This window comes from Halichoerus grypus, chromosome 12 (assembly GCF_964656455.1).
Source record: "Halichoerus grypus chromosome 12, mHalGry1.hap1.1, whole genome shotgun sequence".
In the NCBI taxonomy this organism is placed as follows: Eukaryota; Metazoa; Chordata; class Mammalia; order Carnivora; family Phocidae; genus Halichoerus; species Halichoerus grypus.
Window position 1 is genome coordinate 67,123,028 of NC_135723.1, and position 24,099 is coordinate 67,147,126.

General features: G+C 37.0%; 1 protein-coding gene, 1 long non-coding RNA gene and 1 pseudogene across 3 annotated transcripts in view; 1 reads left to right on the top strand and 2 right to left on the bottom strand.

Moving 5' to 3' along the window:
* Positions 1 to 24,099, bottom strand: part of LOC144379587 (uncharacterized) — a 76,331-nt gene that overhangs the window by 46,438 nt on the left and 5,794 nt on the right. The window lies entirely within an intron of this gene.
* On the bottom strand, positions 4,058 to 4,964 carry LOC118519747 (large ribosomal subunit protein uL16-like; annotated as a pseudogene).
* The window catches only part of GPR141 (G protein-coupled receptor 141), a 32,828-nt gene continuing 17,535 nt past the window's right edge, over positions 8,807 to 24,099 (top strand). The window contains exon 1 of the mRNA XM_036067370.2: positions 8,807 to 8,931. The gene's annotated coding sequence lies outside the window, so the exon portion shown is untranslated. The remainder of the gene's footprint in view (positions 8,932 to 24,099) is intronic.

A 24,099-nucleotide genomic window follows, 5' to 3' on the forward strand; every position in this document is an offset into this window, starting at 1 on the left:
GTTCCCACCCCATGATTTGCCCTTTTACTCTCTTGATGATGTCTTTGCTGGGCATAAAAGTCTTATTTCAATGTAGTTCAGCGTATCAGTCATCTCTTTAGTGATTAATGGTTTTTGTATTCTAAGGAAAAAAAAATTTCTTTCTTATCCCAAGGTCATAAAGATACTCCTCTTTGTTATCTTCAGAAGCCTTATTATCTTACCTTTCACATTCAGATCAACTTTCTATCTGGAACTGATTTTTATGTATAGTGTGAGGTAAGGAGTCAAGATTCATTTTCTCGTTCATTTGAATGTCCAATTGACCCAGCCTCATTTACTGAAAAGATCATTATTTCCGTCTGTTCTGTACTGCCACCTTTTTTTGTAAATTAAGTGTCCATATATGTGTGGATTAGTTTGTGGACTCTATACTATTCATTGGTCTATTTGTGTATTATTGTGCTAATACTATATTTTCCAATTTATTTTAGATTTAAAATAAATCTCGATACCTGGTATTTTATTTAATTAATTAATTAAATTTATTTTTCTAAAGATTTTATTTTTAAGTAATATCTGCACTCAATGTGGGGCTTGAACTTACAACCCCAAGATCAAAAGTTGCATGCTCTTCCAACTGAGCCAGCCAGGCACTCCAATACCTGGTATTTTAAATCTTTCAAATATGTCCCTTTTTTTCATTGTTTTTGACATTTTAGAACTTTTACATTATCATACAAGTATTCAAATCAGCTTGTCAACTTCCACAGAAACACTTGTTCAAGTTTGGATTGGAAGTGCATTGAATAGAGATAAACTAAAAAACATACTCTTCACTGTAAGGAACAGACAGTTACCAGAGGAGAGGTGGTGGGGGGGGGGTGAAATTGGCAAAGGGGATTAAGAGTACACTTACTTTGATGAGCACTGAGTAATATATGGAACTACTGAATCACTAAATTGTGCACCTGAAACTAATATAACACTGTATGTTAACTACACTGGAATTAAAAAAAAAGAGAGAGATGCATTGAATACAGGTAGGTTGCGGGAGAACTGACATCCTCACAATACTGAATCTTTTTATCTGAAAGTAATATATAGTCTTCCATTCATTGAGGTCTTTTTAAATTTCTCTCAATGTTATACAGTGTCCTTCATATAAGATTTGCTGATCTTCTGAAAGATCATTTTAATGTTCTTTGATGCTAATTTAAATGGTATTTTAAAAATTGTATTCTCTGCTTGTGTGTTGCAAGTGTGATATGCAATTGATTTTTGCAAATTAACATGGAACTATTTGCTTTGCTAAATTAATAAATTTATTATATTAGTATGTCTGTATTCTTTGGAATTTTTATGTATAAAATCATGTCACTTGCAAATAGAGACAGTTTTCTTTCTTTCTTTCTTTCTCTCTCTCTCTCTTTCTTTCTTTCTTTCTAATACTTATACCTTTTTGAGGATTTTATTTTTGTAAGTAGTCTCTACACCCAACATGGGATTTGAACTTACAACCTCAAGATCAAGAGTCACATGCTCTACCTACCCACTGAGCCAGCCAGCTACCCCTACAATATTTATACCTTTTATTGATTGTCTTGCCTCATCACACTGGGTTAGGATAGATGCTAGATTAGAATACCATGTTGAACTGAAGTAGTGACAGAAGGCATCCTTTACTTACACCTGATATCGAAAGGACAGCCTTCAATATTCCCAAATGAAACATGACGTTTGCTGTACAATTTTGTAAATATCCTTCTATTCTTTGTTTGTCAGCTTTCTTTTTTAAAGTCATGGATGGGGGCGCCTGGGTGACTTAGTCGGTTAAGCGACCAACTCTTGATTTCGGCTCAGGTCATGATTTCAAGGTAGTGAGATGGAGCCCCTCATTGGGCTAGGCATGGAGTCTGCTTAAGATTCTCTATCTCTCAGAAACAAAAGTGAAAATGAAATTTTGGGACTTCATCAAGATAAAAAGCTTCTGCACAGCAAAGGAAACAGTCAACAAAACTAAGAGGCAACCCACAGAATGGAAGAAGATATTTGCAAATGACACTACAGACAAAGTGCTGATTTCCAAGATCTATAAAGAACTTCTCAAACTCAAAACCCAAAAAACAAATAATCAAGTCAAAAAATGGGTAGAAGACATGGAACAGACACTTCTCCAAAGAAGACATACGAATGGCTAACAGACACATGAAAAAATGTTCAACATCATTAGCCACCAGGGAAATTCAAATCAAAAACACATTGAGATACCACTTTATACCAGTTAGAATGGCAAAAATTGACAAGGCAAGAAAAAACGAATGTTGGAGAGAATGTGGAGAAAGGGGAACCCTCTTACACTGTTGGTGGGAATGCAAGTTGGTACAGCCACTTTGGAAAACAGTGTGGAGGTTCCTCAAAAAGTTAAAAATAGAGCTACCCTATGACCCAGCAATTGCACTACTGAGTATTTACCCCAGATATAGAGATGTAGTGAAAAGAAGAGCCATATGCATCCCAATGTTCATAGCAGCAATGTCTACAATAGCCAAACTGTGGAAAGAGCTGAGATGCCCTTCAACAGACGAATGGATAAAGAAGATGTGGTCCATATATACAATGGAATATTATTCAGCCATCAGAAAGGATGAATACCCACCACTTGCATTGACATGGATGGAATTGGAGGAGATTATGCTAAGTGAAATAAGTCAAACAGAGAAAGACAATTATCATATGGTTTCACTTATATGTTGAACATAAGGAATAGCATGGAGGACATTAGAAGAAGGAAGGGAAAAATGAAGGGGGGGAATCAGAGGGGGAGATGAACCATGAGAGACTATGGACTCCAGGAAACAAACTGAAGGTTTCAGAGAGGAGGGGGTGGGGGGATGGGTTAGCCCGGTGATGGGTATTAAGGAGGGCACATATTGCATGGAGCACTGGGTGTCATACGCAAACAATGAATCATGGAACACTACATCAAAAGCTAATGATGTACTGTATGGTGACTAACATAACATAATAAAAAAAAATTTTTTTAAGCTTAAAAAAAATTCTCCCTCCCTCAGCTCCTTCCCCACCTGCTCGAGGGTGTGCGCTCTCTCTTTAAAAAAAAATAAAAATAAAAATAAAAAATAAATAAATAAATAAATAAAAGCATGAATTGATGTTGAATCTTATTGAGAGATTTTTTTTTTTGGTCTCTATTTGAGATGATCATATGATTTTTCTCCTTTATTCTGTTTGTGTTTATGAATTGCATTTGATTTTCACATGTTACACAATCTTGCCTTCCTGGAATAATTCTCACCTGGCCATAATATATTATCACTTTTTAAAAAGACTTTATTTATTTATTTGAGAGAGAGAGAGAAAGAGAGCATGAGTGGGGGGAGGGGCAGACAGAGAGGGAGAGAAAGAATGTCAAGGGGACTCCCCCCTAAGCAGAGTCTGAGGGGGGGCTCCATGCCACTACCCTGAGATCATGAGGTGAGCTGAAATCAAGAGTCAGATGCTTAACTGACTGAACCACCCAGGGAGCCCTATTATCATTTTTTTTTATCACTGGATTTTCTTCGCTAATATTTTGTGTAGAAGTTTTGTGTCTATATAAATGAGAGTTGGCCTCTCTTGGGTCCTTTTTGTAATGTTCTTACCAGTATTTGCTATCAAAGTTATGATGACCTCAAAAAATAACTTGGAAAATTTTTCCTCTTTTTCCAAGCTCTGGAATAGTATATGTCAGGTTGATTTTATTTCTAAACGTTTGGAGGAATTGAGTAATAAAATAGACAGACATGGAAATTTCTCTCAAAGGATTTTAGTTACAGATTCAGTTTATTTACTAGATAGTGAATAAACTATTTGCATTTTATATTTCTTCTTTTGGCATTTTGGTAAATTATGGCTTTTTAAGTCATTTCACCATGTCATTGAAATTATCACCCCAAAACTGTTATATCCTTTTGTTTTCATTTTCTTAACTATGGGATCGATAGTTAAGCCCATTTTTTATAAAAATCATTCTTGATATTGGTATTTTCTGCATTTTCTTTTTTTCTTGATCTGTCTTCCCAAGGATTTATGAAATTTATTAGTCTTTTAAAATCCCCTTTTAGATTTATTTTCTCTAGCAAATGTTTGTTCTATGTTTTATTGAGATCTGTTTTTATTTTTATTTGTTTCTTTTTGTTCTCCCTCTGCTTAACTTTTTTAACTCGTGGAAATGGATACTTGGATGATTTGTTTTCAGGGTTTTTTTGTTTGTTTTTTTTCCGACAAGAGTAGGATTTGTTGGTGGGCATGAATAAGGAGGGGGCAGTGCTGAGGTTCTCATGAGGGCAGAGCCTGCCATTTGTCCATGGGGCCACAATTAGGGATGTGTTTGACCCACAGCCATCTGGGATGAGGCACTTTTCAGCCACCATGTCTTCAAATTTGTCTGCATTAAACTTAGTAAAACCCCGCTTCTTGGAAATGTGGATCTTCTGGCAGGCAAGGAACTTGAACTTGGCCCTATATAGAGCCTCAATCACATGCTCCTTGTTTTGCACCTTGGTACAGATGGACATGATGACTTGGCCAATGTGGACCCTGGCCAATGTGCCCTGGGGCTTCCCAAAGACATCCCGCATGCCTGTTGAGAGCCCGTGAGCTCCAGCACAGGACAACATCTTGTGGATAAGGATGCCGTGGAAGGGGTGGAGCTGCACTCTGATGGGAAAACCATCTTTGCCACAGCTTTTCACCATGTACATTTTGGCACAAGTATGTGCAGCCTCCAGGGCTTCATAGGAGAGATGCTCATATTCATCGGACACCATGGAGCCACACAGTGAGAACTCATCTACTTTTGCTTTCTTCTGTCCCAGGTCAAAGATGCAGATCTTGGCATCAGGGACACTTCTGCAGAAGCGAGACTTCTGCAAGAACCCCATGTTCTTACAATACTGGTAACACCTGGCGAGGTGTTAGCCCATGGTGACACCAGGATCTTCAGTGGTGCAGTGAAGGAGAGGAGGTTATTTTCAGCTTTTTACTCCTAATAAAAGCATTTAAGTATGGCTTTAGTTGTGTCCTGCAAGTTTTGATAAGTTGAATTTTCATTATAATTCAAAGAAAAATATTTCCTGATTTCTATTTGTATTCATTTTTTTAGTGTTTGAATTATTATTATTATTTTAAGATTGTATTTATTTATTTGAGAGAGAAAGAGAGAGCATGAGTGGGGGTGGGGCAGAGGGAGAGGGAGAAACAGAGTCTCCCTACTTGGGGCTCCAACCCAGGACCTGGAGATCATGACCTGAGCTGAAGGCAGACGCTTAACCGACTGAGCCACCCAGGCGCCCCTAATGTTTGAATTATTTAGAATTATATTAAGTGTTTTTCAAACATAAAGTTTTTATTATTACCTTGTTTCATTATTGATTTCTAGCCTAACTGTACTGTTGTCAGAAAATGTACATTTATACAATGTTTTACTTTTTTGATATTTTTAAAGATTTCTTTTAAATTCATCATTTGGTTAATTGGCTTGGCATTTGATGTGAATTTTGCATTTGCTGAATATAAGGTATGTAAATTAGGTCAGGTTTATTGATTGCATTGTTCAAATCTACTATATCTATGTTGAATTTTTGTCTGGTTGGGGTATTAGTTACTAAGAGACATCTGTTAAAATTGCCCTATGATAATGGGGATTTGTCCATTTTCCTTTTAGTTGCATCATTATTTTGCTTTATATAGTTGGAAACTCATTATTAAGTGCAACAAATTTACAACTTTAATATTTTGGAAAGATTAACTCTTTTATCATAATAAAATGTCCTTTGTTCATTGCCAATAAAGTGTTTTGCCTTACAGTCTAATTTATCTAATAAATATATAAAATATAGCTATGCTGGCCTCAGATTCTTTTTTCATTCATTTATTTCAGGGTTTTTGTGTTGTTGTATTTTAGGTGTGTCTCTTAATCAACATTGAATCATATGTACTTTTTTTTATCTAGTCTAAAAAACTTTGTTTTTGACTCCTCACCCATTTATATATTATTATATTGGGGGTTATATCCTCTTTATTGCTTCTCAAAATAAGTCAATCAGAGAAAGACAATTATCATATGACCTCACTCATATGTGGAATTTAAGAAACAAAGCAGAGGATCATAGGGGAAGGGAGGGAAAAATAAAAGAAGACAAAATCAGAGAGGGAGACAAACCATAAGAGACTCTTAATCATGGGAAGCAAACTGAAGGTTGCTGGAGGGGAGAGGGGTGGAGGGATGGGGTAATTGGGTGACGGACATTAAGGAGGGCACGTGATGTAACAAGCACTGGGTGTTATATAACTGATGAATCACTGAATTCTACCTCTGAAAGCAATAATACATTAGATGTTAATTAATTGAATTTAGATTAAAAAGAAAAAGAACAAACTGATGGTTATCAGAGGGGAAGTGGGTGAGGGGATAGGTAAAATAGGTGATAGGGATTAAAGAGTACACTTACAATGATGAGCACTGAGTAATGTATAGAAAAATAAATAAGTAAATAAATAAGTAAATAAATAAATAAATAAATATTACTTCTGCCTAGTTCTTTCTCTTCTCTCTTTCTAGGACACCAATTATGAACATGTTAGAACTTTCCCCTGTGTCGTGATTTCATGTAATTTTTTACCCTTTCTTCTCTCCTCTATTCTTCAATCTTATATTTTCTTCTGACTTATTCTAGTTCCATCTTCCATGTCTCATTGTCTATTAGCCACCATCAATAATTTAATTTAATTATTTTATTTTTCTGGTTCAGAATTTCCATTTGAATTTTAGATTCCAGAATAAAATACAAAATTCTCTGTATTTCACCTTATTTCTTCAAACTATTAATCACAGTTATTTTAAAGTCCCTCAATTTGGATCTCCTTATGCATTTGTTTGTATTTTGTGTTTATTTTCATGATCTTGGTTATTAGGTCTTATCTTCTTTTTTTTTTAAGATTTTATTTATTTATTTGTCAGAGAGAGTGAGAGAGAGCGAGCACAAGCAGGGGGGAGCAGCAGGCAGAAGGAGAAGCAGGCTCCCCGCTGAGCAGAGAGCCTGATGTGACACTCGATCCCAGGACCCTGGGATCATGACCTGAACTGAAGGCAGTCGCTTAACCGACTGAGCCATCCAGCACCCCTAGGTCTTATATACTGACATCCTGTTAATATTATTGAAATTTGAGGAACTCCTCTCTACTTGTTAGGTGGGATGCTGTCTGATTCATGGGTCACTTAATAAAGCCAATTATATCTTCAAAATAAAAATATATATATTTACTGAAACTTGAATGTTATGTATCAAAATTTTGAGAGCTAATTTACTGATCTAGATAGTGTTATCATTCTCCAGAGGTGACTTTTGCTTGGGGTAGGAGGGAGGCTGTTACGATGATATAGCCTTCAAACCAATAGATTTTAAATTCTTTCCAATTTGTTTCCATTGTTCTCAGGTGGGTTTGTCTGGAACAGTCTTCTCTACCATTACTAAAAACTAAAATTCCCCCAGCATGAGTTATTTTGAAATATATAACATTTCTACTCCTATAACACAAAGAATGCACACCTGCTGAAACTGAAGCCTTTCCAGACAAAGAGGCCTTCCCTTGAAACTAAAAAAACAGAAGTCAGGTGCACTAATAACATTATGCTCAAAATGAGAAATGTGAAGACTGGGAAACAGGAATTGCAAAATGTTTGCCTAGAATATTCTTCAGCATTGTACAGGAGACCAGAAATCATCACAAATTACCAAAATTATAATTCTAATTAGGGCCTTTAAAGTAGAGAGAACCCAGGGACGGTGTGTTTGATGCTTGCATAGTTTTTTTAATGCAGAAATGTCAAATTAGAGCTAAAAATTGGAGTATATTTAAAATGATGATATTTAATAAATTAGCATTTTTAACCCACAGATTTCTATACATTACCATGTGATTTGCAAAATAATTATAATATTTATAGAATACTATAGTGTTATATAAATACAATAGGCAAATTAGAGCAGTCTGAGGAAATTATTTTTCTTTTTTTCTTTTTAAGATTTATTTATTTATTTTAAAGAGAGAGAGCAAGTGGGGGGCAGCACCATGGGAGAGAGAGAGAATCTCAAGCCAACTCCTTGCTGAACCCGGACCCTGACACAGGACGGGATCCCATGACCCTGAGATCATGACCTGAGCCAAAATCAAGAGTCGGATCTCAAATGATGGCCACACAGGGGCCCCAAGGAACTTATTTTTCTTTCAAGACTTCCCATTTATCTCTGTGACTGTGTGCATATCTTCTTTTGGAGATAATGTTAAGAGTCTAAAAAGTGAGGCTGTGGACAAACATACTAATCTCAAAGTCAATATTATATATCAATGACATAGCTAATCACCAAAATACATTATAAGAATAGTAGTTCTAGGCCCCCAAGAGTTACAGAACAACTCTATAAATAATTTTCTGAAGGAAATATTATATCTGTATTATCTTTCATCCCAAACACAACACAGTTTATCTCTCCTTTTTGTTTTTGATAATATCACTTTTTCCCCTATTATCTACAAAATTCAGTTTGAATGAATTTTTTAAAAAATGGATTCTTCCAGTAGTCATAAAACCTTAGTATTTCTTGACAATTGGTCTTGCTGTCATTTTGCAACCTGGACTTTTCATTTTAAGAGGTTGGTTTTTCAGTGCTAGTGTGTTTGAAATAGTTTTGAGGTTTTGTGGTTGCTGTTGACACTCTGCGGAACTTAGAACACTTTGGTTTCCTTTTGCTTTAGTGAACTGGCCAGGCCTTTTAAGTGCACGCAGACCATGGGAGTGCCCAAGCAGGCTTACTATTAGAAAAGAATCCTATATGGAATTCAGACAGGTGGCCCATCTCTGCACGTCCTTGAGAAGTCTAGCTTTTTCAGGTAAGTGCAAAAGACCTGGGGTGGGGGGCTCAGGAATGAAGGTTATGCATAAAGAGAGCATGCTAAACTTGCTAATGAGGCTCTAATTCAGAATTTTCAGTCTTGCTGTAAAAAGCAAGCTTATTTACTCTGACCACAATTCCTCCTTTATAGAAAGAACTGTCTAGCTGTGTAGTACACACTGCTCTGAAGGTGACACCTAGTTTTTCTAAGTAGTTAAATATGAACAAAAGTGGTTTCAGAATCTGACAAAGGAAAAAGGGAGTCTGGCTAAAACCATCATAGAGGTCTTCAGGGCATCTGATATTGCATTTACACATTATTGAAATGTTTCTATTTTAAGTATTTTTTTCATTATGAAAATCTTTAAACTCTATCACTGGTAATATTCTCACATATGATTTAAAACTATTCTGGCAGCCCTAATCCATAGAAGAAAACAATCAATAGTAATCAGGTACTTTGAAATTTCTAAAAGAAGTACATAAGGAATAGCATGGAGGACATTAGGAGAAAGAAGGGAAAAATGAAGGGGGGGAATCGGAGGGAGAGATGAACCATGAGAGACTATGGACTCTGAGAAACAAACAGGGTTTTAGAGGGGTGGGGGGTGGGGGGGTTGTGTTAGCCCAGTGATGGGTATTAAGGAGGGCACATACTGCGTGGAGCACTGGGTGTTACACGAAAACAATGGATCGTGGAACACTACATCAAAAACTAATGATGTATTGTATGGTGACTAACATAACATAATAAAATTTTTAAAAAAGTACATTCAAAATAACGTGTAATAACAGTTATTGTAATTCTTTTCATTCTATTTTTGCAGTACTACATGACAGGAGGAATCTAAAAATATTTACTTTAAAATCACACAATTAAAAGTTAAGAACAACAACTGTTCAAATAATTTTACATTAAGCTTCTTTTATACCTTTATTTCCTCTTTACAAGAAGTATTACACTTCAAATATGTGAAATAGAATATAATATAAGCTTAAAAAAAGTAAATCAGTAATGTACAACTTGGGTTTGAGAGTTTAACATTGCTTCTTTAATAAATTTATAATATAATTTTGGATGGGTCACTTAATTCCTGGATTTCAACTTCCTACATAACTGCATAATTATTTATCTAAGGAATTTATTAAGGACCAGAATTACAACTCCTTGTTTTCTTTTTTATTGGGCTTAAATGAATCAATTAGTCAATATTTTAATTGATCAACAGGAGTAATGAGAAGACCAATAGGTGAGGAATCAGATGGTCTGAATCCTAGTCTTCTATTTTCTAGTAATTGGATGAGAGATTTAAAAAATATTTTCTAACCATTCTAGGCCAGGGGTTGGCAAATTTTTTCTATAAAGGACTATATAGTAAATAGTTTAAGTCTCGCAGGCCAACAAGGAAAATTGAAGATAATATGAAGGTAATATGAAACCATTTAAAAATGTAAAAGCCATTCTTAGCTCACAGGCAGAACAAAAATGGGAGATGAGCTATATTTGGCCTTGGGACCATAATTTTCCAGCCCCTGTTCTAGGCAATGATTTTCATCAATTATAAAATGGAAGATGTAGTAGTTCATGGATGATACATAGGGTGATCCACCAATCCCCTAAAATTGTATACGAAAATCTGAGTGTATGTAAATATGTTATTTTTTTTTTAAAGATTTTATTTATTTATTTGACAGAGAGAGACACAGCGAGAGAGGGAACACAAGCAAGGGGAGTGGGAGAGGGAGAAGCAGGCTTCCCGCAGAGCAGGGAGCCCGATGCGGGGCTCGATCCCAGGACCCTGGGACCATGACCTGAGTCGAAGGCAGACGCTTAATGACTGAGCCACCCAGGTGCCCCTAAATATGTTATTTTTTAATGGGAAAAAAAGGTCCACATATTTCATCAGATTTTAAAGGGTCCAAAACCCAATTAAGGTCAAGGACCACAGGACTAGTTGATTCCTAAAGATGCTTCCCCTATCTAAAATTCAGTGAAATGTTTATTGGGTGTCTACTATGTCTAAGCCACTGTGCTAACACTATAATAGATGTTAATACATTTTGACCAAAATAACATGTCAAAAATATATTAAAGAAGATCGTAATACTCACAAATTGGTGATAGCCTTCACAGTAATAACTTTGAGAAAAATTCTGTAGTCAGGTATTTCTAAGATATTACTTTGCAAAGTGTCTTCAAATCTAGTATGAATTATGTCAAAATATTAATCAAATATTCTTATTGTCTCATCTTGTTTTTGATGACAATGGTATTAGTCATGACGATCATAATCAAACTTAACCCAAGCAGAATCTCTTTCCTAAAAATATGATTTCCTTAAGAGCAGGAACTATGATTTTTTCATCTTTGTATTTGGAGACAATATTTGTCACATACTAAGTGCTTAACATCTCTGGAATGGATATATGAATGAATTAATGAGTGAATGAATGAATGAAAAGATGAAGACACCATCATGCAGAGTATATGCCATTGATACTGAAGGCTTAGAACCCAAAATGCTCTAAGAACAGTTGCCAGCGCCAAAAATTGCTTCTCTTTTCGACTTTGGACATAACTGTGATTTCAAAATACTTGGTCAACTAAAGATTGCAGTTCCTAGGGATTAAGTCATCTTTTTTAAAAAGATTGTTGAATTTAATTCACATGTTACAGATGTTCCAGTAACCTAGTCTATGGGATGGGGTGACGGGAGAGTCATGTTTTATTTAAGGAAAAGCTGCATGCTCAGCATCTGAGCGCTTCCTGCTGAGACCAGGTAAAAGGTTGTACCAGCTGGAGCATTACACAAAAAAGACAGGCTTTCTTGGGCAATCCAAAAGTCAGATCTAATAGAATTTATGGTATCACTATGCTCCCTAATAAAGAAGTTCAGCCTGATTTCCATTGCCTGGCCAATTGATGATGCCAAAGTCTGAGCATCATTCACTGGTGATTGCCCACAGCTACATGGGTAGAGAATGACTTGCGATCCAAATGTACCTCTCTTCTCTATCCAGGAATAATTTCATTTTCTGAAAGAGAAATTCAGGCTACAATAGCTGGTTTGTGATTCATTCACTTCTCTAGGGAAATTTAAATCTTAAGACTTAAACAATTTAAGAAGTGTTAATGAAAAGCCTGCACAGTCCTGTATATATCTGGAGTTATGCCTGAAATGTCCTTGTTCAAAAAAGTGCATCCCACCTCCGTCCCTGCCTTCATGTCCTCTCCCCCTTTAAAACCTGTTAGGGAAATAACAACATACTATTCACTTTGGGTTGTAATTATAGAGCATGCCTGTGCAGTGTCACTCTGCATTAAATAGTACCATTTGTTCAACTGTTTAAAGGTTTTGCTAAAGTCATATTCCTGGATCTCCTTAGGGATTGAGATTAGCCCCACATATAGTCCAAAACCCAAAACCTTCATAAATGGGATCTCAAATACATAACCCAATTATGTTTAAGGTCCCAGGTCTTGCTTAAGTTATGACAGGATGCTCAGTCCCCTCTCAAAGGATTTCTGAGACACTTGGGGCCATGCTTTCATGTTTTATAAGCCCAAGGCAGTGGGTGTTTCTCATCTGATTGCTGCCCTGGGATCTATCTGCACATCAGCTCTGAACCTTTCTGGTTGGCTTCACTCCAGACGCCTCTGGTTCCTTCTCAAACACAACTAACTTGAATCTGTAACAAATTTTTTTGGCAAACTTTTTCTTGAAGGACTAGATAATAAATATCTTAGGCTTCAGAGGCCATACAATCTCTGTCACAACTACTCAACTCTATAGGTGTCATGCAAAAGCAGCCACAGATAGTACATAAATGAATATCTGTGATCAGTTAAAAACTTTATTTACCAAAACAAGTGCCTGGCCCACAGGCTGTAGTTTGCTAGCCTGTGAACTATATGTAAGGCTTGATGACAACTGAAAAAACTACATTGTTGCAGATAGAAACAAGAGCCTCCAAGTTTGCTAGAGCATCTCAAGAACTCAGAGAAACACCTTAAGGTTTACCAGTTCATGAAAGGATATGATAAAGGAACAAATGAACAGCCAGATGAAGAGATACATAAGTCAAAGTCTGAGTGGGGGCCCTGAGCGCTGGAGCTCTCGTCCCTGTTGAGTTAGGGTACACATCCCGCCCTCTCCCAGTGTGGATATGTTTACCAACCTGAAAGCTCTCCAAAGCCCCTATTCCCCTACTCTTGGGATATTATGGAGACTTTCTCATTTGGCATGATCAATTATTAGCTCCATTTCCAGCCCCTCTCCCCTCTCTGGAGAATGGGAATGGGGCTGAAAATCCCTAGCTTCTAACTGGGATTTGGTCTTTCTAGTTACCAGCGCCCATCCAGAGGCTATCTGGGAGCCCACCCAGAATCACCACCATGAAACAAAAGACGCTCCTAGTCCTCTTATCACTTAGGGATTTACAAGGGGTTAGGGAGTCCTGTGTAAGGGACCGGGGGGTGGGGGGCAGAGCCAAATATATGTATTTATGATTATTTCACATCTGTACAATGGCACTCATGTAATTTATCACACACTGCCTAAGATTATTTTAATGCAGGTCTTATCTCTTCCCTAGGTTGTAATCTCTTTGCAAAGCAGTGACCGTTAACTAGCACAGACTTTATTCTATGCAGGGGCCTAACTTAGAGAAGCTTTAAATGGGATTTGGACAAGATATGCAAGTATTAAAAAAATTTGGCAGATTGAGGAAAGAAAATTTCTCATTCATCAATCCGCCCCCACAGTCTCTCTCTCCATACACCATTTTATATACAATATATCCTAAAAACATCTCTACTGAGAGCAAAATTGTTAAATTGGCCTGTTTTAGATCTCTTCTCATGAAATAAATATGACAGAAAACTTTTTAGATTCTCTTAATTGTTTTCAGGAAAATTTTTAATAGTAAAATAGGCATTATTATACCTACTTCACTCTTTATGATATTATAGGCAGAGAGACATGTAGAAATACTCAAAGACTTTTATGACCTCTTCTGTCTAGGAGACATTAACACACTTGGAAAGACACAATTTATCCATGTAAAACAAATGAAAAGTTCATGTCATTATGAGAACCTATATTTGTCAAAGTTTTAATGGCTTATAAGCAGGAGGTAGGTATAATAATCTTCATTCTACTATTAAATTTTTCAGAAAATTTAATTAGAAGAACTTGAAAGTTTAATGCCAAATTATTTTCACAGAAAAAGATCTGAAACAGGCCAATACTAAGATGTTGCTCTTGGCAGACATTTACAGAAAAAAAAAATGGTTAGATAATTTTTATTAGACTACATAAAAAGAATGTTGAGTAAAAATCATTAGCCAAATGATGTATAGGTAGCTAGTTTTCTACACCAGGTCTTAATACCATTAAGGCTTATTAGAAAAAATTGAAAGCCTTTTATCAAGAATACTAATTGCTTCCCAGAAGAACAGACTGAAGTGGATTACACAAAAAGCTCTGTTCCAGGCTAGGTTTAGATCATTTTTCCTTTACACTGCTAATGACAGAATCAAAGATTAAGGTCACTTGGATACTGTTGCTGGTCAGGAAAGTGAATTTTGTCTTCAAGTCCCGAGTTTTCCCTGGCAGCCTCCATACTCAGGCATGACTTGCATGATGTGAACTCTGAGTGCTGGAGTAATTTAGTGAGTAGAAAGGTCAGTGAAGACGGAAAGAAGATTGGGACTCTCAACTGAGACTTGATGTGTGAAATTTGGAGGACTAACAAGGGATATGACAGTCAGTTACATTAAGGCATTGATTCTCAAAGGGGGTTTGTATCAGAATTACCTGATCAACTTGTTAAGAGTACCAATTTCAAAGTCTCCCCATAAATTCTGATCCAGTGGTCTGAGATAGGGCAGCAGTGGTTTGAATGAGTTCCCTGAGTGGTTTGGCGGCTGGTTCTTTCTCATCACATGTTCCTAAACTTCTATTTTTTAAGAAGATTTATTTATTTATTTGAGAGAGAGAGTGCGTGCCCATGAGTGGGGGGAGGGGCAGAGGGAGAGAATCTCAAGCAGACACCCTGCTGAGCGTGGAGCCCAACGGGGCTCAATCTCACAACCCATGAGATTATGACCTGAGCCAAAATGATGAGTGGGACGCTTAACCCACGGAAATACCCAAGCGCCCCCTACCTTCTATTTTAAGTGCTAATAGCAAGGACATAACTAACAGCTGCTCCAAGAGCTTGTGCCTCTGAGGAGGAATAGAGAAGTTTCTAAAATATTCAGAGAGATGATCTGTGCCTGCTGGCCTGGGTGCCCAGCACTGCTCGATACATACAAGAGAGGCTATCACAGCGGGGAGACATAGCTTTATTCCTTTTAGCTAGGCTTTCTTTATAAAAAATCATGAGTCTCTCAGCCTTTGTATACTTCTAAAGGGACAAACACATCTGCCATGCCCCACTCCTTGGTCAACTCCAATAAGCCTCAGCTTTTGTGTTGATAAAAAAGATCACATCTAACTCAAATGAGAATAGTAAGGGTCAAAAGTATTAACAAATGAAAAAATGCCCAGGACACAGTATTATTCAATAATTATCCCCCTTCTTCCTTCCTACTGCCACTGTAGAGTTTATAGTTCTTATAATAAAACAAACTGAAACTATTCCTATCTCACTGTCCCATCTGTCAGTGACATCCAGTCAAAGACCACAGGGACACCTGTAGTTGAAGAACTCTGGTTTATTACTCATTGCAGGGAGGGAGAACACACACCCTGGGGAACCATGGGGAACTCAGTAAGATGGTGTTAGAAACAATCTATTATAGGATTTGGGCTTTGGTGGAGTGATTTGGTGTGTGTGTGTGGGGGGGTTCTAAGAAAGTAGGGGTTTGTTCCATACTGGATGCTGTCAGAAAGCAGAGGCAATTTCATGCTTTAGTGAAGAAATAGCAGTCATTAATTTTAACTCAAAAAGGGTATGTTTGGTACTTCGTGTGTGGTTCAGTGACCTTGTTTTTGTCTATGCTTAGACAAAATTACACAGGGGCTTTTATTGTCTCAATTTATCAGGGTGACCATAACTGACAGATCCCCTTCACTCTTTCTCACTTCTGAAATGAAACAGAGTATCGGGGAAAAGCTAATATTTACTTAATATTTGTTTAAATAAAGAGATTGAACATTTATTGACACTTACTATGTCCAACATCACACTAAGCTTTAATCCTCAATCTCACAGTATATTCTCCATATAAGGTGGGGTTAGAAGCCAGATCTAGCTGACTTCTAACCACAGAAGCTTCCAGTCTGGTATACTGTTGCTTTGTTGGCACCATTGGAACCCATGAATGAATTCTTGCCCCTCACTCTAAATTGCTTTTCGGGTGCCTACATGGGTCAGTTGGTAGAGTGTGTGACTCTTGATCTTGGGATTGTGGGTTTGAGCCCCACACTGGGCACAGACATTACTTAGAAAAATAAAATCTAGATAGATAGATAGATAGATAGATAGATAGATAGATAGATAGATAGATAAATTTCTTTCAACTTTACTTACAACAGAAAAAAAATCCTTTGATCTATAATCAGAGACTGGCAAAATAAATTATTTGTAAAAAAAAATCATAGTAAATATTTTTGGTTTGCAAGTTATATAGTTCCTTCCATGATCACTCAGCTGTCCTTGTAGTAGGAAAGCAGCCATAGATCATACATGAGCAGATGCATGTAGCTGTGTTCTAATAAAACTTTACTTATAAAATCAGCTGGCAGGTAGGATTTGGCTGTTAAACTGTAGTTTGTAAACACTTGATCTAGATTATAAGCAGCCAGAAATCCCAAATCAACTTGGATTTTTAAAAAATGTATTTTATAGTTTGAATAATTAAATTAAATATGTATAAATTATAGGGGGTGCCTGGGTGGCTCACTCGGTTAAGTATCCCACTCGAGATTTAGGCTCAGGTCCTGATCTCATGAGTTGTGGGACTGAGCCCCACTTTGGGCTCTGCACTCGGCGGGGAGTCTGCTTGAGATTCTCTCCCTCTCCTTCTGCCCCTTTCCCCACTCGTGCACATATGCAGTGCTCTTTCTCTCAAATAAATCTTTAAAAAATACGTGTAAGTTGTTAATTAAAAACTAAATATACATAATAGTTAAATATGCATAACTATAAATTTGTGGTGTTTTATTTTAATAAAGCTGCCAAAAAATTATATTATATTTTACTTCATTTTTTTAATAAACAACAGAAATTTATTTCTCACATTTCTGGAGCCTGGAAAAACTGCCAAAAATATTTTAAATAAACTACCAATTTCTGAGCATGACAGAATCAGGATGGTGCCTCACATCATTTGCTTCTGTGATCCTGTATAGTGGGAACTGCATCTCAAGAGGCCAAAGGGCCTACCTAACAATTATTCTGTGCTTCCTTTCCTTGTTCCTTAAAGGAAAATTCTTGTTAACTAAACTGAAGCTCAGAGGCTAAATACTTGTTCTCAGTTATCCAGACTACGGTAGAGCTGGTGTTAAGCCTTACATTTGTTTCATTATACCCTATGCCTCAATTTTTTTTTTTTTTCTTTTGCCAGGAGGGGCCCTATGGCTCAATTTTAATAAATTATTGAATTGGTGGCCTGAGAGCATAAAAAAACCCTTGGGTTACCCTCTGAATCTTCAAAGAAAGAATATATGATCAGAATAAACTTAGGGCAAAGGGCATTCTGTTACAGTTTGACTTTTTGAAAAGTTAGGGTTTGGGAGTAAATGTGGAAACTGGAATTCAGTACCAAAGCATCAGAAGAACATTGTGTTATCTAGCCTCAGCACCCAATTCCCTTTTTATAGATTCCTCTTTTAGCAATGCATAACATCATGTGCCAGTGAAAGCAAAGATCAGCTATCATCACCATATCAGACTGTGGCCATCTGTGACTTGAGGGTACAAGGATGGGGTGGGGCATACCGCAGAGATGTTCTACTCTGAACCTCTCCAACCACATGCTATGCCACTGCTCTTGGTTAAAAGAAACTTTCAGTTAGAATCTCCCGTTCCCCAAATGTGCAGAAATAATACAAGTGTGTATGGGTAACTGGCACATGAGTATTGGTATGAGTTTGTATTTAAAATTGAATATCACACAATTATATTTTCATGCAAATTAATACATAATATTTATATATTAAGTTATACCCAGCTCCTACATATTTCTATGGATATAGCCCACTAGATAATATTCTTTCATTTAGAAGAATCCAGCCTATGTTCTTCCTCACCCACAAGCTCAGTTTAAAACCCCCCTTAAATAAAAATTAAGAAAATAGTAGTCCATAAATATTTTTTCATACATTTAAGTGGGTTGTCACAGGAAGAAAGAAGGGGAGTCGTGCTTTGTGACCAAGGGGGACTTTGCTAAGCACCATTATATCTCAGCACACCTCTGTCCTCCCTTTCCTTTCACCTCTGCCTAGAGTTGCCAGATTTAGAAAACAAAAATAGAGGACTCCGAGTTAAATTTGAATTTTGGATAAGTGGTAAATACTTTTTTTTAGTATAAGTATGTCACAAATATTGCATGGGATACTTGTATAAAAAATTATTTGTTTATCTGGATTTCAAATCAACTGGGTATCTTCCATTTTATATGTCAATTCTACACATGAATACTTACACCTCAGTTTTCACATGGTGACTTTTCTGGTTTGATAGAATTGAATTCAGTTTCCTGCTCAGCCACGTATGAGCCCTGCCTAGGCAACCTACTTGACCTGGAGGTGATAATTCTTATTGCAGAGAGCTGTCAAAGGATTATGAGGAGAGAATGCAAGTAAATCCCCTAGGTTAGGGCCAGGAATACGCAGCTACTCAACAAACATTGGCCAAATGTTTATTTCCTTTTCTTCATTTAAATTCTCCCTCCCTCTCCCTCTTCTCTCAAATAAATAAATAAAATCTTAAAAAAAAATTCTTTCAATTCTTCCCCTAACTTCCCTGAGAAGACTTAGGTGCTGCTCCCTTTTCCCTTACAATAGACTGTACCTGTTTCTCTTCTTGTTCTTTTTTTTTAAGTAGGCTCCACACCCAGTGGGGCTTGAACTCACCACCCCAAGATCAAGACCTGAACTGAGGTCAAGAGTCAGATGTTTAACTGACTGAGCCACCCAGGCACCCCTAAGCTGTACCTATTTCTATTATAACATTCATTATATAGAACTTCAGGCCTGTTTTGTAATCATGATGGTATAGACGTATCAATTCCTTCCTTTCTTTCTTTTCTCTCTCTCTCTTTTTTTTTTTTTGTTCATGTTTGCCTAGTGTAGCTTTTCACTACATTTTTCTTTCAAACTTTCTAGGTTCTTTTATTTAAGGTGTGTCCTAAATAATGGGCTTCTAATGGATTTTTAGACAGAAAGTCTGATAATCTTTTTTAACTGTAGAATTTGGTCACAAGTCTTCATTTTGCCCATATTCCTGGAAGATAATTTTGCTGGGTATACTTTGTATATCAATAGTTATTTTTACTCATTGTTTTTAAGATAATATCGTATTCTGGCCTCCACTGCTGCTTATAAGAAGCCACTTGTCTGTGTATTTTCTTTTTTTTTTTAAAGATTTTATTTATTTATTCAGGAGACACAGAGAGACAGAAAGAGAGAGAAAGAGAGAGAGAGAGAGGCAGGCTCCCCAAGGAGCAGGGAGCCCGATGCGGGACTTGATCCCAGGACCCAGGGATCATGACCTGAGCCGAAGGCAGACGCTTAACCGACTGAGCCACCCAGGCACCCAAGTATTTTCTTTTTAGGTGCTCTATCTTCTCTAATGGGCTGCCTTTACATCAGCGGTTCCTTTTCCTTAGTATTCTGCAGTTTCACTTTTCTAAGTATGGCTTTCTTTTTCTTCATCCAGCTTAAGATTTTTTTAACTTACTGAACCTGATGATTGTTAATTTTCATCAGTTCTGGAAAATTCTCAGCCATTATCTCTCAAAAAACTGCCTTTACTTTGCTCTATCTTCTGTTCTAGAACAAATTCAGCCTCCATGTCACTTCTTTTTTGTGATTTCAGTGTTCTTGATAAGAACATAACATAGTTGTTGAGTAACAAAACTGAAGCCAGGCTCTCTTATTAGGTATGTAAATTTGTGCAAGTTACTTAACCTTCCTACGCCTCCATTTCCTCATCTCTAAAACAGGGAAGTAATAGTATCTGCTTTATGGGATTATTGTAAGGATTACAAGAGAAATGATATGTAAAGTGCTAAGAAAGGTATACAGTGTGTTTGCTCTTAATATTTTTCTTTCTGTGCTGCATTCTGAGGAATTTTTTCATATCTATTATACAGTTTACCAATTTTTATTTTCTGTGTCTAATATGTCCTTTGAGATGCTGGTTCTATTGGCATATTTTTCATTTTCAAAAGTACAATTTTGGTTATTTTTCAAATTGCCTGGTCAATCTTTTTAATCATTTACTTTTAGTATATTCTTTTATTTCTTTATATTTTTATATTTGCACTGACCGTTGCTTCTGCCAGGTACCTTCCGTAAGACACCACGTAAACCTAGGCCACTTTGAAAATTGCTTCTACTGGCTTCTCGTCCATGTGTTGGGAAAACATGTGGAGGGAAGGGATAGAGCGAGTTCTCCGACTTGAAAAAGCTGATTTGAAATGACTAAGAAATGAGGGTCTGACAAAAAAGAAACCAAAGCCTGAGGTTGGGAATTCAATTTGAGATTGAGACAGTGGCTTTTAATCTTTGGATGCCGATTGGAAATATTTGGAGAGCATTTTAAAAATATGGATGCCTAGGCCCCTCTCCAGAGTGGGAGCCATGCATCAATGTTTTCAAAAGCTTCCCAGGCAATTCTATTGTGTAGCTGGCATCAACAAGAGTACCATGAAACAAAACCTGAAATCACTCTAGGTGTTCCAAACAGGGAAGGATTGGATGTAGAGGATCAGATGCTGCAACACCATTGGGAGGGCTGAGAGAGAAAAGATTAGGGGCAGCTGCTGCATTTTTTTTTTTTTTTTCTGAAAACTTCAGGAAATATATAGCATAGGAATAGGCATCTCAGAAAACTGCCATTGAAAACTATAGCTGCTTATGCTCCAAGGAGGGTGATTCAGTGGGAGCCTGAGACCCTCCTCCAGAATGGCTTTTCTGCTCTCTCCAGAAGCCCTTGGGCCTGGAAAGGTGATGGCTTCTCTTTAGTTTCACCTTCAAATTGTCACAGGGAGACCCCTTATTACTAGTAGCATCTAACTCTAAACTCTGGCCAGGAAGTCTAGGGGATACAAAGAAGGGGGTAAATGGTGCAAATTTGTCAACAGATTGAGAATCACTGGACTAGGAAAGGTAAACTTCCAAAACTTAGAGCACAGGGGGCTCAGGCCTATCAGTGACTCAGAACATGAAAATGCTTCTTAAAGCATTTATCCAGATTTAAGAAGGCTCGAGGTTAAACTCTCCCAGTGGAGACAATTTTTCTTGATCCTCCAGATTCCTGTAGGTACCAAGAGGAAGTAGGAATATCTTTGTCCTCCTACAGTGCCCTAACTTTTCTGGCAGGGCTAAAGAATTCACAAATGAAGGGCAAAAGAAGAAGCTAAGTCAATGAATTAAAGGCAACACTTCAAATCTGATATCCAAATGGAAGGTTTAATGATGCGTACCATGAAAATGCAACTATGTAAAAAAAAGAAAAGAAAAGAAAATGCATCTGATACCAAAGCTCATATTCTTTGTTCTTCATGCCATTGCCATTTTAAAAGCAAGTGATGGTTTGGATTGTGTAGGGTTCTTTTTAAAATTTTTCACATGAATCATAATGATTGACCATAAACTCTTGCAAAAAAACTGGGCATGGATGAAGGAAAATAAGAGATGCCCCTTCTCGTGTTGGCGACTCTTCTCCTCTTCCCTCTTTCTGAGAGCAACCACCCACCTGGTGTGTTCCCTACTTCTCTCTTACTCCCACGGTCTTTCCCCCTTCCTTTTTCTCCCCCGTGCTTCCCCAAGCTTCTTCTCTTTTTCTTCCCTTTATCTCCTTCCTGTTAAAGTATCTGGCAGTGGAGGCAGGCAGAAATGTGGTTAGATATGTGTGGGGTTTCTCAGGGGTGGGGTAAGCTCAGACTCTGTGCCCAGGGCAAAAATGTCACCCTAGAAGCAGACAGCTGCACTCTGAACCTCCCAGATCTTCTCCTGTCATAATAAGATTGGATGTTTACTGCTTGCCAAGATGATCATACTAAGTGTGTTTAAATATGGTCCTTAGAACCGTGATTTGCACATATTTAGTACCTTGGTGTAGTATCATTCCTAAATTTTCACAACAAACTTGCAAAGCAGATAATCTTATCATTCCTATTTTATAGATGAGGAAATAAAAGCTTAGAGGAATAAAGTAACTTGGTCAGTTTCAAATAGCTAATATCCAGATCAAGTAGTATATGTCCCACCAATTCTGAGTTTTCCTGATTATACAAGATTATTCCTCCAGTTGTGACATTATACTTAAGAAGGACACTGATTAACCAGAGTGTCCAAATAGTTTGGCCATATGAGGAAGTAAACCATACCATCTTTATCACCCTCATTGATGATGAACATTTATAGAGTGCCATCTCTATACCAAATCCTGTTGATGGGTTTTATGTAGATTATCTGCATGCAAGTAAAACAGTACAACAACTTTATGAAATATGCAACATTATAATAATCCAATTTACAATTGAGGAAAACTCAGTACTTGCCCAAGACAGCCCAGCTAGTAAATGATAAAGGCAGGACTCCAGTACCAAAGCTTATAATTCTACACTATGCTGGTAACCTTACTTACTTGCCTGAAGTAAGTACAGAAGGGTACAGAAGTTGACAGAAAAAAGACAGGAATATTCAGTCTGGATGTGAAAGAAATTTCCTAAATTGAAAAGGACGTTGGAGGGGCGCCTGGGTGGCTCAGTTGGTTGGGCGACTGCCTTCGGCTCAGGTCATGATCCTGGAGTCCCGGGATCGAGTCCCGCATCAGGCTCCCTGCTCGGCAGGGAGTCTGCTTCTCCCTCTGACCCTCCCCCCTCTCATGCTCTCTCTCTCTCAAATAAATAAATAAAATCTTTAAAAAAAAAAAAAAGAAAAGGACGTTGGAGTGTGTATGACCTCTTAGATAATATGTAACTTCTAAGATGCTTTGGATCTGGGAGTTAGCTTTTTTAAACCATCAGAGCAGCCCAGCAGGTTTAAGGATGTAATTTTAGAAGTGGCCGTAGTGAAGCATGATGAGGAAAAATGGTTGAATCTGAATCTAGTCTCTGATCCTGTCAGAATTAAAGGCTTATAAAGATTTTTTTTTATAGAGTATCTCATTTGTCATCCAAATCACCTTGAGATGGAGTTCTTACTAAACTATATTTTTTAACTGAGCCAAGGAAAACTACATTAAATGCACAAGTGATAAGCATCGATCCTGAGTGTATCTATGGCTGTTTTGTTTCTGTCATCAAAGTCATTAACATCAGGCAATTAAGAAGTATAGGGCAATTTTGCATGGTGAAGAAATACTAAAACTAGTGTTTAAAAATTTTTGATTATGAAACTAGTATTCTTATTATTATAAAAATTTTCACAAAAACCACTGAAAAAGTATACAGAAAGAAATTAAAATCATTCATAATCCAACTGCCCAACCCAACTACTCTTAAATACTTGATATAGTCATTTTCAGTGAATACATATATTCAGATTATGTAGAGATCAGTGTATAAACAGTCTTGTCTTCTTTATCACATGAATTTTTTATTTTATTTAAGCATCATTTCAGAGGTTTAATACATCATATGCGTGCAGCATAATTAACTTACAGTTAACAGCCTCTTTGTGTCTAGTCTGTACATTTTGTACATATTGCTGGTATTGCTCTGAATAATTCCTAGAAGAGGGATTACTGCCTCAAAGAGCATGATTACTATTTGTGACCTAGCCATCGATTGCCAAATTGACTTCTGGAAATGTGGGGCTAATTTCAACTCTAATGAACAGTGGTACCTTACCTTTGCCATCATGACTGATGACTGTCATGATGTTTCACTTCACTAATTTTATAGATGAAAAAGATCTTACCATTTTAATTTTCACTTATTTGAAAACCATTGATGGCAGGTCACTTTACCTTGTCAACACAA